Raw genomic sequence first — 6,495 nt, 5'->3', positions numbered from 1 at the left:
ACGGTACCTCACATGTGTGGGTGCACCTACCTGGCCGCCAAGGGGAAAGCCTAAAACACAAGTAACCCCAAGTCTGTTTTCATGGCGAAATCTCAGACATTCTGCCGACCGGCACAACGTACAGTTATGGGCCTCGGGTGTCCAAGCCACCGAGGAAAACAGGGAACCCCATGCATTTCCGTAAAGAGGACACCCGTGGGAATCCGCAGAGGTATGATTTGTGCACATCGCCCCAGAATTTTTTACCCAGACAGCCCGCAAAGTCCGAAATGTGGGGAAAAAAAACACTTTTTCCGCAGATTTCGCTCGACGCACCCATCGAAACACGCCCCCAACAACACATGGCCTACCGTCACGCGTTTCCACAGGTGTCCCGATGAAAACGGTACCTCACATGTGTGGGTGCACCTACCTGGCCGCCAAGGGGAAAGCCTAAAACACAAATAACCCCAAGTCTGTTTTCAGAGCGAAATCTCAGACATTCTGCCGACCGGCACAACGTACAGATATGGGCCTCGGGTGTCCAAGCCACGGAGGAAAACAGGGAACCCCATGCATTTCCGAAAAGAGGACACCCGTGGGAATCCGCAGAGGTATGATTTGCGCACATCGCCCCAGAATTTATTACCAGACAGCCCTGCAAAGTCCGAAATGTGGGGGAAAAAACGCTTTTTCCGCACATTTCGCTCGATGCACCCATTGAAACACGCCCCCAACAACACATGGCCTACCGTCACGCGTTCCCACAGGTGTCCCGATGAAAACGGTACCTCACATGTGTGGGTGCACCTACCTGGCCGCGAAGGGGAAATCCTAAAACACAAGTAACCCCAAGTCTGTTTTCAGAGCGAAATCTAAGACATTCTGCTGACCGGCACAACGTACAGATATGGGCCTCGGGTGTCCAAGCCACCGAGGAAAACAGGGAACCCCATGCATTTCCGAAAAGAGGACACCCGTGGGAATCCTCAGAGGTATGATTTGCGCACATCGCCCCAGAATTTATTACCCAGACAGCCCTGCAAAGTCCGAAATGTGGGGAAAAAAATGCTTTTTCCGCACATTTCGCTCGACGCACCCATCGAAACACGCCCCCAACAACACATGGCCAACCGTCACGCGTTCCCACAGGTGTCCCGATGAAAACGGGACTTCACATGTGTGGGTGCACCTACCTGGCCGCCAAGGGGAAAGCCTAAAACACAAGTAACCCCAAGTCTGTTTTCAGAGCGAAATCTCAGACATTCTGCCGACCGGCACAACGTACAGATATGGGCCTCGGGTGTCCAAGCCACCGAGGAAAACAGGGAACCCCATGCATTTCCGAAAAGAGGACACCCATGGGAATCCGCAGAGGTATGATTTGCGCACATCGCCCCAGAATTTATTACCCAGACACCCCCCGCAAAGTCCGAAATGTGGGGAAAAAAACACTTTTTCCGCACATTTCGCTCGATGCACCCATCGAAACACGCCCCCAACAACACATGGCCTACCGTCACGCGTTCCCACAGGTGTCCCGATGAAAACGGTACCTCACATGTGTGGGTGCACCTACCTGGCCGCCAAGGGGAAATCCTAAAACACAAGTAACCCCAAGTCTGTTTTCAGAGCGAAATCTAAGACATTCTGCCGACCGGCACAACGTACAGATATGGGCCTCGGGTGTCCAAGCCACCGAGGAAAACAGGGAACCCCATGCATTTCCGAAAAGAGGACACCCGTGGGAATCCTCAGAGGTATGATTTGCGCACATCGCCCCAGAATTTATTACCCAGACAGTCCTGCAAAGTCCGAAATGTGGGGAAAAAAACGCTTTTTCCGCACATTTCGCTCGACCCACCCATCGAAACACGCCCCCAACAACACATGGCCAACCGTCACGCGTTCCCACAGGTGTCCCGATGAAAACGGTACTTCACATGTGTGGGTGCACCTACCTGGCCGCCAAGGGGAAAGCCTAAAACACAAGTAACCCCAAGTCTGTTTTCAGAGCGAAATCTAAGACATTCTGCCGACCGGCACAACGTACAGATATGGGCCTCGGGTGTCCAAGCCACCGAGGAAAACAGGGAACCCCATGCATTTCCGAAAAGAGGACACCCGTGGGAATCCGCAGAGGTATGATTTGCGCACATCGCCCCAGAATTTATTACCCAGACAGCCCTGCAAAGTCCGAAATGTGGGGAAAAAAACGCTTTTTCCGCACATTTTGCTCGACCCACCCATCGAAACACGCCCCCAACAACACATGGCCAACCGTCACGCGTTCCCACAGGTGTCCCGATGAAAACGGTACTTCACATGTGTGGGTGCACCTACCTGGCCGCCAAGGGGAAAGCCTAAAACACAAGTAACCCCAAGTCTGTTTTCAGAGCGAAATCTCAGACATTCTGCCGACCGGCACAACGTACAGATATGGGCCTCGGGTGTCCAAGCCACCGAGGAAAACAGGGAACCCCATGCATTTCCGAAAAGAGGACACCCGTGGGAATCCGCAGAGGTATGATTTGCGCACATCGCCCCAGAATTTATTACCCAGACACCCCCGCAAAGTCCGAAATGTGGGGAAAAAAACACATTTTCTGCACATTTCGCTCGGCGCACCCCTCGAAACACACCCCCAACAACACATGGCCTACCGTCCCACGTTCCCACAGGTGTCCCGATGAAAACCGTACCTCACATGTGTGGGTGCACCTACCTGGCCGCCAAGGGGAAAGCCTAAAACACAAGTAACCCCAAGTCTGTTTTCAGAGCGAAATCTAAGACATTCTGCCGACCGGCACAACGTACAGATATGGGCCTCGGGTGTCCAAGCCACCGAGGAAAACAGGGAACCCCATGCATTTCCGAAAAGAGGACACCCGTGGGAATCCGCAGAGGTATGATTTGCGCACATCGCCCCAGAATTTATTACCCAGACAGCCCTGCAAAGTCCGAAATGTGGGGAAAAAAACGCTTTTTCCGCACATTTCGCTCGACCCACCCATCGAAACACGCCCCCAACAACACATGGCCAACCGTCACGCGTTCCCACAGGTGTCCCGATGAAAACGGTACTTCACATGTGTGGGTGCACCTACCTGGCCGCCAAGGGGAAAGCCTAAAACACAAGTAACCCCAAGTCTGTTTTCAGAGCGAAATCTCAGACATTCTGCCGACCGGCACAACGTACAGATATGGGCCTCGGGTGTCCAAGCCACCGAGGAAAACAGGGAACCCCATGCATTTCCGAAAATAGGACACACGTGGGAATCCGCAGAGGTATGATTTGCGCACATCGCCCCAGAATTTATTACCCAGACACCCCCGCAAAGTCCGAAATGTGGGGAAAAAAACACATTTTCCGCACATTTCGCTCGGCGCACCCATCGAAACACACCCCCAACAACACATAGCCTACCGTCCCGCGTTCCCACAGGTGTTCCGATGAAAACGGTACCTCACCTGCGTGGGTGCACCTACCGGGCTGGCAAGGGGCAAGCCGAAAACGCAAGCAACCCCCAGCCTGTTTGCAGAGGGGAATCTCAGCCATTCTGCCGACCGGCACAACATACAGATATGCATTCCCACGGGTGTCGTCTTTTGGGAAATGCATGGGGTTCCCTGTTTTCCTTGCTGGCTTCGACACCCTAGGCCCAAATCTGTAGATTGCCCACATGAACAAATTGTGCTGTGGCGAAAGGCTTGGGGTTACCAGCGGGTTACCCTTTTCCTTTTGCGCCCCCGGTAGGTGCACGCACACATGCAAGGTACCTTTTTCGTCGGGACACCTGTGGGAACACGAGAAGGTATGACATCTGCTGTTGGCGACGTGTTTCGGTGAGTGGACACAGGGAAATATCTCTGAAATTGGCCGGAAAGGAAGACAATTCTCAGACATTTCGCTCTGGGCACCCACCGAAACACACCGCCAACAACACGTGGCTTACCTTCCCGCTTCCCCACATGTGTCTCGATGAAAACGGTACCTCACATGTGTGGGTGCACCTACCGGGGGCGCAAAAGGAAAAGGGTAACCCACTGGGAACCCCAAGCCTTTCGCCACTGCCCATTTTGTTCATGTGGGCAACCTACAGATTTGGGCCTAGGGTGTCGAAGCCAGCAAGGAAAACAGGGAACCCCATGCATTTCCCAAAAGAGGACACCCGTGGGAATCCACAGAGGTCTGACTTACGCAAATCGGCCCAGAATGTAATACCCAGAACCACCAGCAAAGACCCACATGGGAGAAGGGTGCCCAAGGCCAGGGATATTACCGCCGACTTTGCTGGAGCCCTGGCTGCCCTGCGTAACAGCTTCTCCCCACCAAGGAGTCTCGGCAGTGTGCCAATACCTCCCCGAAGGGAAAAGCTGTAATGCAGCCCAGCCGCAACTCCAGGACAGTTGGAGGTGATCTGCCCAGACGGGCCATTCCCACCCACACCACCAACAATCCAGCCCCAGTCTCACCCACCCCACTGACAGTGGGCCCTAACCATAGAATAATAAAAAACAGTACTCACATAACGTTGCAGCTGCTCGGGTAGAAAAAGCTGTTAACAAAACAAAGAACATGTGTTACCTACGGTCACACCAGCAAAATGTAGCCCTCCCCGGGGGCAGATAAGGGGGGGGGGCTGTCCTGCACTCCTCCCTGGGCTCAGGCGTCCGTTCCTAGGAGTAGATATCTGGTCCCAGGGAGGGCTGCATGACTTGGCACCCACTCCATTGCGGGTGGGGGGTGAGGGGGTCGACGCCCCATCCCATTAGAAAATTCCCTGACCCTTTGGGGTGCCCCACCGCCCCCCCCCTAAAAAGCGTTCCACCATTTTCATTTTTTTCCTTTGGTAACCCAACTCCCCTTGGTGCAGAGGGTCACATTGGTGTGCCAATCTGGCACCGGGATGCCCAAACCTTACTGCCCCACCCACTGGGGGGGAATGTCCCACCATTTTTGGGGGCCCTCTCCCCCCTCACCCCAAAAGGGTGGCGGGGGCACCTCATGCAGGCCTCCCCGGGCCTCCTACAAACGGCTGCGTGAAGTACACCCCACCTCCATTTGGGGTGGGGGGAGAGGGCTACCACAAAAGGTGGGGCAGGACCCCCAATAGATGGGGCAGTAGGGTTTGGGCACCATGGGGGCAGATTGCCACACTAATGTGGCCATCTGCACAAGCGAAGTTGGGTAAACAAAAAAAATAATACAAATTCATAGGCTGCTTTTTAGGGGGGGCTGAGGGGCACCCTAAATTGGCAGCGAATGAAGTACTGCAACGGGGGTTGGCCCTCACCCCTCCCCCACCCCAAATGGATGGCACGTGGAGCGGGGGCCTTGGAACCTTCCTTAAGCCCCGTGCCCCCGGACGGTGGGCTGGGGTCGGGGCAGGCGTGGCCGGCCGGGCCGCCGGGCCAAACGTCCCGGGCAGCGGGACCAGATGGCCCGAGTCGCGGCCGGCCCGGCTGGCTCCTGCACTTGTCCCCTCCGGTCGGGTTCCGTAAGCCCCCCCCACTGCGTGGGGGCTTAATAGCCGGCGTGGAAGTGTCTCCCGGGCCTGAGCGCGCAGGAGGCCGGTGCCTTAAGCCCCCGGACAGGGCGGGGAAGAGAGGCGGCGGATTAAGCCCCCCCACCCCGGAGCGCAGCCTGGGTGGTGGGGGTTGGACCCTTAAGCCCGTGCCCCACGGACGGTGGGGTCGGGGCAGGCGCGTCTGACTGGCCGGCGGGCCATCTGGCCAGGGGAGTAGGACCAGATGGCCCGAGTGGCGGCCGGCGGACCAGATGGCCCGCGTTGCGGCCGGGGCGGCTGGCTCCTACATTTGTCTCCGGTCGGGTTCCGTAAGCCCCCACATGCGTGGGGGCTTAATAGTCGGCGTGGAAGTGCCACCCTGCGGCCCCCAGGGCAGCTGTTGCGCTGTTCCCGGCCTCAGTTCCATGGTGTCCGTGGGCTGCTCCCGGTCAAGTCCAAAATGGGGTGGCGCCCTGAGCGGGGGGGGCCCCTTCCCTCCACGGGGCTATAGCCGCTCATAGGGTCCAGCCTTGAGTGCCATGGTGTTCGTGGGTTACTCCCGGTCCTCGGCCCAGTGCCTCCCGTGTGCGGTCAAGTCCAGAACGGGGTGCGTGTGTCAAGGGGCGCTCGTAGTGGCCGGGCCCGAGTTCCACGGTGTTTGTGGGTCAGTCCCGGAGGGCAAGGCTCTAACGTGGAGGGAGAAGCTCTAAGGGGGGCCCGGCCAGAGCTCCGGGGCGGCCGGGGCTGCTTCCACCCACCCCCCCTCCCCCTGTCTCGAAGGTCCCCGGGCCCAGCGCTGGTCGCGGGGAGCCCCGGCGGGGTCCCCGTCGCTCCCCACAGGGAAAAGCTCTAAAGGGGCCCCGCCTAAGCACCGGGGCGGCCGGATGGGGCTGGCCCCTGGCCTTGCGAGTGGGTTGACCGCCCCACCCCAAAAGCCCGGCGGCGAGCCCGTCCCTCGCCGGAGGGAGAAGCTCTAATGCGGAGTGGGGGAGGCTCCAAGGCGGCC

The sequence above is a fragment of the Ambystoma mexicanum genome, chromosome 6q, assembly GCF_040938575.1.
Source record: "Ambystoma mexicanum isolate Mex_15411 chromosome 6q, UKY_AmexF1_1, whole genome shotgun sequence".
Classification (NCBI taxonomy): Eukaryota; Metazoa; Chordata; class Amphibia; order Caudata; family Ambystomatidae; genus Ambystoma; species Ambystoma mexicanum.
The sequence above is the reverse complement of the archived record's forward strand: the minus strand, read 5'-3'. Positions refer to the sequence as shown.